General features: G+C 33.9%; 1 protein-coding gene across 1 annotated transcript in view; it reads right to left on the bottom strand.

The window, feature by feature from the left end:
* The window catches only part of LOC125825438 (uncharacterized), a 1,130,247-nt gene that overhangs the window by 657,582 nt on the left and 459,992 nt on the right, over window positions 1–12,673 (bottom strand). The gene's annotated exons all lie outside the window — the stretch shown is intronic.

The following is a 12,673-nucleotide window of genomic DNA, read 5'->3' as shown; positions in this document are numbered from 1 at the left end:
AATCGATAAATCGAACTGAAAAGGTGTTATTGGCTTAACGATTTTTAATGGTTCTATAGAAAAATTATTGTGTTATCGGTTAAGTTTTGGTTTTTTAATATTGTGTTATTGGATAAATCAATAACTCATTAAGATCGTAGTAATTTACTACTTTTTCCGTACATTAATATTAAATATTAATCTTAATACCTTATTAGTTAATGTCTTTGTCGTTTAGCATTCAATTCACACTTCACAGTGACTTTGAGTTCACAAATTCACATTACACAAAATGTCAAAACCTAAAGTAAAAACCTTATTCACTTAACTAATTTCTCTGTGTTATACTTGTATAGTTCTTTTCATGTTAGTTATTATTGTTTCTATTTTATGAGCATTTGTAAGTTACAATATTGTCTTGTTGCGTCAAATTGTTGTAGAAGTCATATTTGTTTTATAAGCATTTTTTATTGGTTAAACCGAAATGTTAAGACCAAAACCAAAAAAAATCTTATTGGCTTAGCGTATTTAAAAATAAAAAACTGATAAACCGCACCAATAATACATAAAATAGAAACAGAACCAACCTATGCACACCCCTACGGGTAAGTAAAAAAATTTCCCCACACTAATAAAACATTGAAAAATGGATATTTTCAACACAAAAATAAAATTTGGACAAATATCATGCACTTTGAAAAAGCACAAAAGCATAGGGGTAATACTACCCACGTCCATGCCAGCTTTCCCTTTTTTATTTTAGTTATTTAATCTAGAAATGAAGAATTTAAAATAGGTTTAATTTATAATAAAGAAGTGAGGTAACTAAATAAATAGAAAAAATTAAAATATTAAAATAAATGAATGAGGACAAAACTAATTTTAAGAGACTTTGTCCCTAATTACTTGTCCACTTTTGAATTGACACACCTATTAAGAAAAACAATAATAGTTATAGTGAGTTTACCATTTTACCCCTATTAATTATGAAGTGGATGAATTAAAAACTTAAGATTTTCAAAAACTTGTATATTTTCCGAAGTAATAAATTGAGGGCAGGGACGGACCCACATGCACCGGGTAACTTTTAAAAAATAAATCGTATATATGTGTATATGTCACGCCCTGAGCCTACACCTTGGACGTGGTTGTCCCTCGAGAACCATTGTTGGCCCCAAGCGAACCCTTGACCTAGCTTACTTACTCAGCGGAAGACTATATGCAATAAGAAAGGAGTTCAAATGCTAAACAACTTAACTGTCTCATTCTAAACTCATAATGTTTTGAAAAAAAACATTTAACTTAGCCAAAATGGAAACTCAAATCTGAACATAAGTCAGTAGCAAAATGATGACGAATGAACTAACATCTGACTGACTATCTATGAAACCTCTAAAACAACTGAGATGGATGTCGGGACAGGCCCATGACATCCTAATGAACTATTTAATACTGAAAGTAAACAAAAGGGATCCTCCGGAATGCAAAGAGGCTCACCAACAGACTCTGAACTGCTTATTGGATCAACGATACGCTGGATGCTGATCCTAGTTACCTGCGTCTGCATCATAATACGATGCAGGCCAACTGACATCAGTACATTGAATGTACGATTATGCGAGTTGGAATGCTAAACACAACATAGGCTTTAAAAGAATCTGAAAGGAACTGAAGAACTTACTTGGCTCATCTCAACTCAACATAAATGAACTCATTTCAATATAAAGTAGTTTAAAATAAGTGCAATATAAAGAAAAGTTGTTTAAAATATGATGTCAACTCTGTGTGTATGCAAAGATACAAATAACTCTGAGATTTATGTAAAAATACAAATAAACTGATGTATATAAAAATACAAAGTACTTCTGTGGGAGTTTCTCTAACCGACAACCATCACATAAGAGCTATTATGATGATACAACGATCTCCCTCACGCTGCCAGCACATCCTATACCTGCCAGGGGTATAGGACCTAAATTACTAAGTGGATCCACTAGTCTATGCGAAAATGATTCATCTAAAAAGTATGACCCTTTTCTACCCATGATGGCTACATGGTTTATGGAAACGTGAGTTATCTAAACACAAGCTCGTCCCTATATCGGTGTACAATACTACTCCCAAAATATGATATTAGCTCTTTATGTTTAAAAGATACTTCTTTTTGTGATTTGAGATAATTGCTCAAAACTTAGCTCAAAGGCTATCTTGGAAATCAAAGTTTCCCCTCTTGCTTAATTATGAAAGCATTTACTCTTTTTTGAAAACTTGCTCAAAGGCTCTTTGGAAATCAAGGTTTTCCTTTCTTGTTTAAATGTGAAAACATTTTAAACCCTTTGGGAATACATAGTCTCCATATACTTTTGAAGAAATGAACTTCAAGATTTGAGCTCTTTGCTTAACTCAACTTGAACTTTAAGTCTTAAAACAAAGTTAGAGCATTTGTAAAAGACCTTTGAAAACTTTGATGAATTCTTCTTGACTTGACTCTTAACTTTACTTGAATTGACTCTTACCTCTCCTTGAATTGCATTATGGATTCAAGGATTTTCATTTGTGATAGGAAAGGTCTCATGATGTTTAGGAATGATTTTTGATAGCTAAAAATGAGAAAAGTCAAGAAATCACTATCTTGGAACAAGTCCGTGACGAGGAGATGTTTTAAATAATTACTCGCAAAATTAAATTTTGAGACAGAGGAGTCCGTATCCTGACCGCGACATGGAGCAAACTTTTTCTCACTGGGGGAGCAAGTCCGCAACGCGGACTTGCGTGCCAGATCCTGCTCGACTTTTCCTTCTTCGCTTTCCAGCACCAATTCGCCTAAACTCGACTATTGTTCTCAAATTCATTTTAGATTCCGATACCCAGCATATGTACCTAAGAACCTAACTCAAAACAACTCTATAATTTGACTCAAAGATCTCAGAAACTCCTCAATTCATCCCAATTCAAGAACAACATTCAAATTCAAGAATACATGTCAAGAACATCAACTTTCAAACTCTTTTAGGACGAATTTTGCTGAACTAAATATGTTTGGCGCGTGGGTGAATGAACTCAATGCTATGAAAGACTCACATACCTTGTAAGATCAATTCCTTGGCGAATCCACAACCAAAACCAATTGTTCTTGGCGAATTCTTGCTTTTCCTCTTCTCATTTCCCTTCTTTTCTCTTTTCTCCAAGCCCTAGCGTATTTTCCAATTGAATAAACTGATCTCCTTCTGATTTGACCCTTAATTAATTCACTAAAATGAATTAAATTAATTGGGTAAGGAAAAGACTAATCTACCTTTCAAAAATCCGAATTAGACTTTCCTTAATCCAACAACCTAACTTCCAAAGGGCATTACTTACCCATACAAACTCGGAATCAAGTTAATTTGGCGGCGTTGGAAAGATCATTCCAAGAGATTTCCAACCATATCTGTAACTACACCTAAATCATACTGAGCTAGGAGTTATAGCCATTTGAAGATGACTAAAACTCAACCTTTCCTAACTTAAACAAATTTTCCAGATTTTTCATTCTTTCCAAAAATTGACTATTTCCAGTTCTTAGCTTATTCCTAGCTATTTCAATTTGCGAGATGTTATAGTATAGATAGTTGATAAACAATTATATATTTAATTGTGCACCTTTATAACTAAAAGTCGCTTGGGAGAATTGGTTGAAGTCCCTCACTGGCAGTGCGACCACGCGAATTCGACCCCTGTGGAATGCAACACTTTTTAACTTTAAAATCAGCTTTTTCTTTAGAGAGTTAAACCTTTTTAAAAAATTCTTTTATTAAAACTCATTTTTTCCACCTCATCTGGCCCCAGCCCCTCTCTTAACTAAAAACAACTAAAGCCCTAGCACAATTCTAAACAAAGTATAAGACTACTAGAAAATGGGAAAAGGTAGAAGTACCTCCCTACACTATGACCCAAATCTCAGAGATACCACCTCAACTAAACTAAGGTCCTATTACCCCTTGAACTCATTTTTTTTTTGTAATTTTGTACACCTTTTTGGCTTACGTGACATATAAATATCTCCCACGCACCTCAACTGCGTGGAGTCATGGGGTGTGCCACATAAGCCAAAACGTGTACAATGTTCTATATAAAATGAATTCGGGGGGGGGGGGGGGTAATATAACCTTAGTTTAGTTAAGGAGTGTCTCTGAGATTTCAATCATAGTCTAGGGGAGTACTTGTGCCTTCTCCCACTAGAAAATCTACAACTTGCACAACTCTAAAAAAAATATAACACTGCTAGAAAATCTACAACTTACAAGTATTCTTCACTACATAATTAAAGTCCTACTCTTTGCATAAATTGTAAGTTCTACTTTTTAAGCATTTTTCTAGTAAGAATTTGTTGTTGATTATTGTTAATTGAGATGGATAGACTTATGTAAAGAGAAATGCGGTGATTTTTCACGAAAACTGGTTTAAGACTTGGAATCATAGTTTGGAACGATTCAATTTACATGTTGTTAGGATACACTATTAACCATGTGTTTTGATATAGTATTATTGTTGAACAATTGTTTATTCATTTATTCAATTCAGTAAAGTGTTACATTAAATAGATCAATTGTCATATATGTGTCCTTAACTTATATAGTAGATGATTTGGTGTATAGAGTTTAAGCTTATACACAGAAGATTAAATAATCGGTTCTTATAAGTTAAAAGTTATAGTTCATAATCGTAGATGGAAATTTGGACAAAACCATCAGAAAGATTGTAGCACGAGATTAAATGTAATTTATCTTGATTATGAGAATGGTATAGTTCTAACTTCTCGTGCTAGTGCATTTTGTATGTATTGAACGGGACCGAGCAGAGATCGATGTTTTAGACCGACTAATAAAAACATATTCGCTAAACTGTTAAATGTACTTATATTCTTAATCTTGATATAACGATTATGATCTGTATATATTAATTATCGTTTTGATTTATTAAAAGGTGAGATTCTGAGATGGGTCAATATGCCTGGTAGTTTGGATGATGATAATATATATTGGTGAAATAATTAGTTAATTGATGGAATCCATGTCTCAATATAGAGATTGATGATACACCTTTTTATGAGAAACTTATAAGTTTTCATGTGTAAACCCGGCCGGTAGATTTATGAATCTGGCACATGAAATAAGTTAAGTATTGCTCTAAAGGAAATTAATCATTGAATTAAATTCGTCAGTAATTTAATTTATTGATTCGTATTCCGTAATCTTAACATGGGGAATTACATAAGTGTTTAATGGTGAATTTTGATATATAAATAGAAGAGTGCGATTACAAATTTTTAGTGGAATGATTTGTAATTTATTATGGTAAGAATAATTTCAAATTGATTATTTGGAATTATTTTCATAATAGGAAGCCTCAGTAATAAATTTTGTGGTCCCTCTAGTGCCCAATTTAACTAGAACTCAGAATCCTATTTTCTAGTAGAAGAAGGAAAAGTAACGTGTATATTTCTTCCAAGAAAGAAACATGAGTTTTGGGTTTTCTTGAAGAAAAAGGATTTATACTTTCTTCTCCTCTTTGGACTAGGAAGACATCTCTATAAGTAGAGAATCTTCTAACCTAGAAAGACAATTCAATATTCTATATGATACTTGCCCACCCAAGTATTGAGAGAATTCAATTGTTATTTGGGATCACTGTAGAAGACTGGAGAGCTGGAGTTGGATTTGCTTAAAGATATTTGCACATGCTTCAAGAGGTAATCCTGGGTTAATTTTCAGCATACCTTGTATGTAATACGTAGTTGTGATTGTTGTCTATACACATGCAAGATGTATGATTCTGGAATGCTTCCGCAGTGTATGCTATTTTCTAACACATGTTGGTGAAGTAAATAACATCCACAATAGGTGTTTCAACAAGATGCTAGATTTTGAGAATCAATCTCAATCCATTCAAGTTATTTTTAACAAGCAATCTGAGAAACCAAGAAGTGAGCATCAAATTCGTTTAGAGGCTTCTACTAATGTGTCAAGGTTCCTCTTGGAATTTGAATTGTCTTTTCGAGGTTATGATGAAAGTGAGTCTTCAAAAAATAAAGGACTTTCTTTAGGTTTTTTGGATTGGCTTGGAAAAATTCTTCCAAATATGAAAATTGTTATTTTAAAACATGTTCCAAAAAATGCTATGATAATGATTTCTCCAAAAAATGTTAACATTACCATTTTGTCACTCCTAGCCTTACCCTTGAGTCACTCTTAGTAGTGTCCCCCTATCTTCAAATCCTGGGTTCGCCTCTGATTGAGGGTATAATAGATAGTTTTTTTACCTTTCTTGATTTGTCAAAATGGACATGTAATTAGTGACAATTAAAAAAGAAACAACGAACAAGTAATTAATGACAGAAGGAGTAACAGATTTAACTATTATGTCAAATGATTGAAAGTGATATATTTAATCTTCATTGTGTTTCTTTCATTTTCAAAAACTAATCACAATAGAAAAAACATTTTCATAAGTTAATCGTAATATAAAGGGATAAGACACTACTACCCCATAGACTATAACCGAAATCCCAGAGACACATCTTAACTAAACTAAGGCCCTATTACCCCCTCCCCCCCCTGCCCCAACTTATTTTTTTTGTAATTTTGTACACCTTTTGTCCTATGTTGCCTCTAAACATCTCCCACGCGCCTCACTTAAGTGAAGTCACGGAGTATGCCACGTAAGCCAAAAAGGTGGGATGATATAGAATCAAGAGGAGATACACCATCAGTTATCAAAAAGATATACGGTCAAAGGGATGATACACAATCAAGAGGAGATGCACCGTCGGTTATCAAAAAGATTTACTATCTAAAGGCTGATTCTATTAGATATGCACAAGTTACTAACTTTGGCGCCTTTCTCTTAGGAAATCTACAATGAGAGCCTTGTCTATCCCCTTTCACAAAACCAGCAAGGATTAGTCAACAATGAAGGTTGCATATGCTCAGATGAATGACAATTGTGTAACTAATGATTTGTAAGTTCAATTCTTTTTATATTGCCAATTATAGAAAAATACATTGCATGTTTAAGGACATGTTCTCTGTTCTTTTATTTTTTGCATATTCTATGATGCAACTTTTAGCAAAAACATTTATTTGGTCGTAGAGTTTGGTGTCTTCAACACTCAAAAAATAAATAATGTTGGAAATTGATTCTCTTTTCGAGCAACATTTTAAGAGTCATTGTCTGGTATAGTATCTAACTATAGTGGTTTTCCTTGTTGCTAATTGTTTGGTATTTTTCTTGTCCCTATCTTTTCACCATTTTTGTTATTCAGCCTGTCAAATGCTGAAAGTTTTTTCAGTTTAGCAGTAACATTGACATCTATGAAATTGGTTGAAGGAAAAAGCAAATAAGGACATATTGAGATGCTATGAAATACGATCATGTGAACAGAGTGTGCTAAACAGGGGATTCTTGGAGAAATAGCTTTGGTATGACACTTTATTAATATGGTCCTCTCTACTCTAGAGTACATGAAAGTGAATTTTTGTCATTTGTTATTTCAAACAAAAAAGTTCCTACTAGAATTTGTTGTTATCGTGTTCCTTAATAGAGTGGAAAAATATTATCTAAGTTGAAATTCTTAAAGAATTCTATAACATTCTTGGTGAGATAAAAATCCATGTCTTATGTCGTTTCAAATGAAGCTTTATAAAGACTCAAGGATCAAGTCAATGTAGCAAGGCAAATACAGATAAACAAAAACTGCTAATCCATGCAAAAACAATGTCATCAATCTTACTCTTCATAAAAAAAAACAATGTCATTAGTTTGACAAATAACATGTAGTATTTACTAATGCTGTTGTTTTAGACTAGTTTATTTTTTATTGATATTTAAACAATAACAACATCACTCATAATTGAAGTATTTGTAATCTTCAACAACAATAATTTCTAAGGGTAAATGGGAAAGATTATTAATTTTGTCTTGAACTTCTAAAACAATTCATTTTACTTGTCATGTTTATTGTGTGTCCCTTAAAAAAGCATTAACTAAAAAGGTAACTTGTGTTAAATATCCTTATTTTGATCTCATTTAATATTACTATTCTTTTTCTCACCACGTTAATCTCTCTCCACAATACTTTAAGTATGTTTTCTAAAAGAGTTGATGGTCAAAAATACATATAAAATATTCCAATTTTCTTAATTCCCATATGAGTAATTAATTCTAGTGGTAAACTATCAAAAAAATAATTGTCTTTTCTTGATATGTAAAAGTAACAAGCAAAACTGAAAATCTTTTTTTCAAATAATGGATAAGTAAAAGTGAACGAAGAGAGAATTTTTTTAAAAATCGCAAGAGATAATTTAAGATTGGGTGAGTATTATCGGAGGATTAAATCTGAAACAATCCACAGTAGATTTAGTACAATTTGGGGAAAATTCATTAAACGGGTAAAAACGTGTAGGAAACCTAAGAATCTTCCACAATTACAAAGCAAGACAATCTAACCTTCTTCTCCAAAAACTAAAAAAATTCTGCAACCAAAACGAAGTCGGAGGGAAATGAAAACACCCATCAAACCCAAAACGGAGCAAACCCATTAACCACCATTCTCAATTTCCATCAACTTCGGTGCGAGATCTCTTTTTTTTTATAAGGTAAAGGTTTATTGACTAAGTACCAAGAAGGTACCAAAACCAAAATTTACAAAAGACTAATGGAATATCCATACAGTCAATTACAACATCTCCCTAGCAGCTCAAAAAACTCCATATATTGATCGATATTATCAAGGAACCTACTTTTACACCAACAAAACAAATTATGTAAACACTAGTTTTTAATTTTAGAAATATTGTCTTTTGGCCCATCAAAACAAGTTTTACTTCTTTCTAGCCAGATAGTCCAGAATATGCACAAAGGTATAGTTCTCCAGATTTGTTTCAAAGCTCTGTGTGTTCTCTGGTGCTGCCAACTCTCCAATAATTCCTTCACACAATGAGGCATGATCCAAGAGATCCCGCAAATACTGAAGAAAAATTCCCAACTTCAGTGAGAGATCTCTAATACACAAAATGAAATCTGAAACCTCGGATCCACCGAAGCATGGGAGCAAACCCGCAAACTTTGTTGAATTTTCATCAATGTCAATAGACAATTCAGTCTTGACAATCCCTGTTCTGCCGACATAACTCATCATTGAAATCCTCTCAAGGCTTCCCGTGAAATCTCTCTTGAAATTTAGGCCTATTTTGAAATATTGGTTTTCTATAATTTCTAGCGCTAAATTTATCAAAACTCATCTTAGGGTATCTGTTGATAACAAAGAGTGCACTCACCATAGGCTCTTGATGAAATTGGATCAGGCTAATAGCAATATTAAGGACTGTTCTTTTAGCTCTTTACTTTACAATGAATATGTTATTGAGACAAATGACTTGAATTGTCCCATGGAAAACTCTGGTGTATCTTCCTGCATTGTGGGTTCAATCAATGGATTGATTTGTCTTGCCGGCGGGACATGAGACTTGTTCTTATGGAATCCAACAGTTAAAAAGAACAAGAAATTGTCTTATTCTATACATAGATTGATGAGTAATACCAATTTCATGTTGCCCAATCTGTGTTTTAAAAACTAGTACTACTGATTACAATAAACTTTGCAGAAACACGAAATTACCAAAGTTTAATCAACTAGTGAAGAACAGAAGAACAAAATTGAATTCACAAAACTGAATCTATAAAAATATACCAGAATCTGCAAAAAATGGAACAGGAAGAAGATCAAGCCCACTGAATGCACAGTGTCCCGTTAAGGAAATTATTCCCCTCTAGTATCCGAGGTTTGATTTGGAATATGTCCTCCCAGGATAGAATGATCTCAATCACCAGTGTATTGATACCCAAAACTTTGGTGTCAGTGAGCCACTCAACGATAGTAAAGTACACGAAAAATGTGCAGAACAAGAAGAAGAAATCAAAAATTTTCGTAAAAGTCTGAAGAATAACTGGTATTTATTGCCAAGAGGAACTGATTCCACCATTTATAAAAGTTTGCAACCTTTAAAACGGTCATGGTTGTTCCTGAAAGTTGCAACCTTTCATAACAGTCATTTCCAACGGCAGTAAATTTAAATAAAATGGGAAAGTATTTTCAATAAAATGGGTCGCGCGGATCCGAGTCGGGTTGGAACGTTTCGATTAATTAACTAAGTAATTGAAACGTTTTGGCAATTTAATTAATTAAATAAATAATTAAAACAAACTTTGTCCAAAAATTAATATCTCGATCAATCAATTTCCAAAGCCAAAGCCGAAGTCGAGCGAGGGACGACGATGACGGCGCGAGGGGGGTCCCTCTTTCTTACCCTTTTAACAACTAATATAAGTGTTTATCTATTTAAAAACTTCTATTTTTCTTTCCACCACTAATGAGGGAGAAATGCCTTTTTACTAAAGCATAAGAGAACTTTTCAATTTCCTCTATTGTCATCTTCCCTCCATTTCCCATTGACTCTTGCTATAGTCCAAACAATCCCCCACATGAATGGGGAATGGTTATAACATAAGGAATGCACGGACGAGTGTGGACTTTACAAGCAAGGATCAATTTCATCTGGATAAGTAGGTTTCTCCTTGGACTTTCCACAGTGAAAATATGTCGGATATACTTGGCCAATCGGTAGATGTGATATCTTTGAACCGTCGATCTTTGGTGTATACCTAGATAACCATATTTCACACAATTAACCCTTTACCGTTTATGGTTCTTATGGTTGTGTTCGTTTTAGCATGAACACCTCCTGGATTCATGAGTGTATAGATAATGGGCTTTTGATAAAAAATTCTCTTTGAAGCGGCTTACACTTCACACTCACATAGATGATTTTGTAACCGTGTCATCGCGTAGATACACTATTTGGTCAAATCTGCCAAACTTTGCAAATCCTTAAAAACTTTAAGCTTTATTAACTCATTAACAAGCCTTAATGTCTTAACCTTATTCCTGAACATTGTCTTCATCATGAGAATGGATTGAGTTGATTGACAATGTTGAACCGTCAGTCACAACTTTGCTTTCTCCTTGAATTAAGATCTTTGGATCTCCTGTCTTCTAGATAGAGTTACCGCTATGCTGACTTGTCCTAAGCCGTAAACCCATTCCCTTAGATGATATTTAAACTGCCTTTCTCACTAGGCCTTTCGTTAGTGGATTTGACACATTATCGCTTGACTTCACATAGTCAATTGTGATAATTCCACTAGAGAGCAGTTGTGTTACGGTGTTATATCTCCATCGTATATGATGAGACTTCCCGTTGTAGATGACACTCCCTGCCCTACCTATTGCTGCTTGACTATTACAATGTATGCGAAAAAGTCCCACGGGTTTGGGCCAGAATGGAATATCCTCTAACAAATTTTGGAGACATTCAGCTTCTTCACCGGCCTTATCTAAAGCAATAAATTCAGATTTCATTGTAAAGCGAGCGATACATGTCTGTTTGGACGATTTCCAAGAGACTACTCCTCCACCAAGTGTAAACACATGAGCACTTGTGGATTCTACTTCATTTGAACCGGTGATCCAATTTGCATCACTATATCCTTCAATCACTGTAGAATATTATGATAATGCAAAGCATAGTGTTGTGTATGTTTCAGATACCCCAACACAGGCTTCATTGCCATCCAGTGAGTTTGATTAGGATTACTAGTGAACTGACTCAGTTTGCTAATAACACATGCTATATCTGGTCCCGTACAATTCATAATATACATCAAACTTCCCAACACTCTGGCATATTCCAATTGAATTGGAGTTTTGACAACATTGAAATTCAAGTACTTGAACTTATCCATTACTCTTTCAATATAATGAGATTGAGATAATGCAAATCCCTGAGGAGTTTTAAGAATCCTGATCCCTAAGATCAAATAAGCAACTCCTAAGTCATTCATATTGAATTTGTTGGACAACATGCGCTTAGTAGCATTTATATCGTCAATATCTTTACTCATTATTAACATGTCATCAACATACAGACAAACAATGACTTCATGATTCAGAATGTTTTTAATGTAAACACACTTATCACATTCGTTAATCTTGAATTCATTTGCCAACATTGTTTGGTCAAATTTAGCATGCCATTGTTTCGGTGCTTTCTTGAGCCCATAAAGCGACTTCACAAGTCTGCACACTTTCTCTTCTTTACCAGGAACCAACCCTTCAGCTTGTTCCATGTAAATTTCTTCCTCCAACTCTCCATTTAAAAAGGCCGTCTTTACATCCATCTGGTGGATTTTAAGGTCATGCACTGCCACTAATTCTATTAACATCCTAATTGATGTTATCTTTGTTACTGGAGAGTATGTATCAAAGTAGTCTAGACCTTCCTTTTGTCTGTATCCTTTGACTACAAGTCTAGCCTTATATTTGTCAATAGTCCCATCGGCTTTTATTTTCCTTTTAAAGATCCACTTTGATCCTAAGGGTTTATTTCCTGCAGGAAGATGAGCCAATTCCTAAGTATGATTACTTAAAATTGATTCGATCTCACTATTGACTGCTTCTTCCCAATAGATTGACTCAGACGAAGACATAGCAACTTTAAATGTTGGAGACTCATTTTCAAGCAAGAATGTCACAAAATCTGGTCCGAAAGAAGTGGATTTCCATTGGCGATTACTACTCCTAGGATTCTCATTAGGT

The sequence above is a fragment of the Solanum verrucosum genome, unplaced genomic scaffold, assembly GCF_900185275.1.
Source record: "Solanum verrucosum unplaced genomic scaffold, falcon-dt-bn FXZP01000101.1, whole genome shotgun sequence".
NCBI lineage: Eukaryota > Viridiplantae > Streptophyta > Magnoliopsida > Solanales > Solanaceae > Solanum > Solanum verrucosum.
The sequence above is the reverse complement of the archived record's forward strand: the minus strand, read 5'-3'. Positions and strand labels throughout refer to the sequence as shown.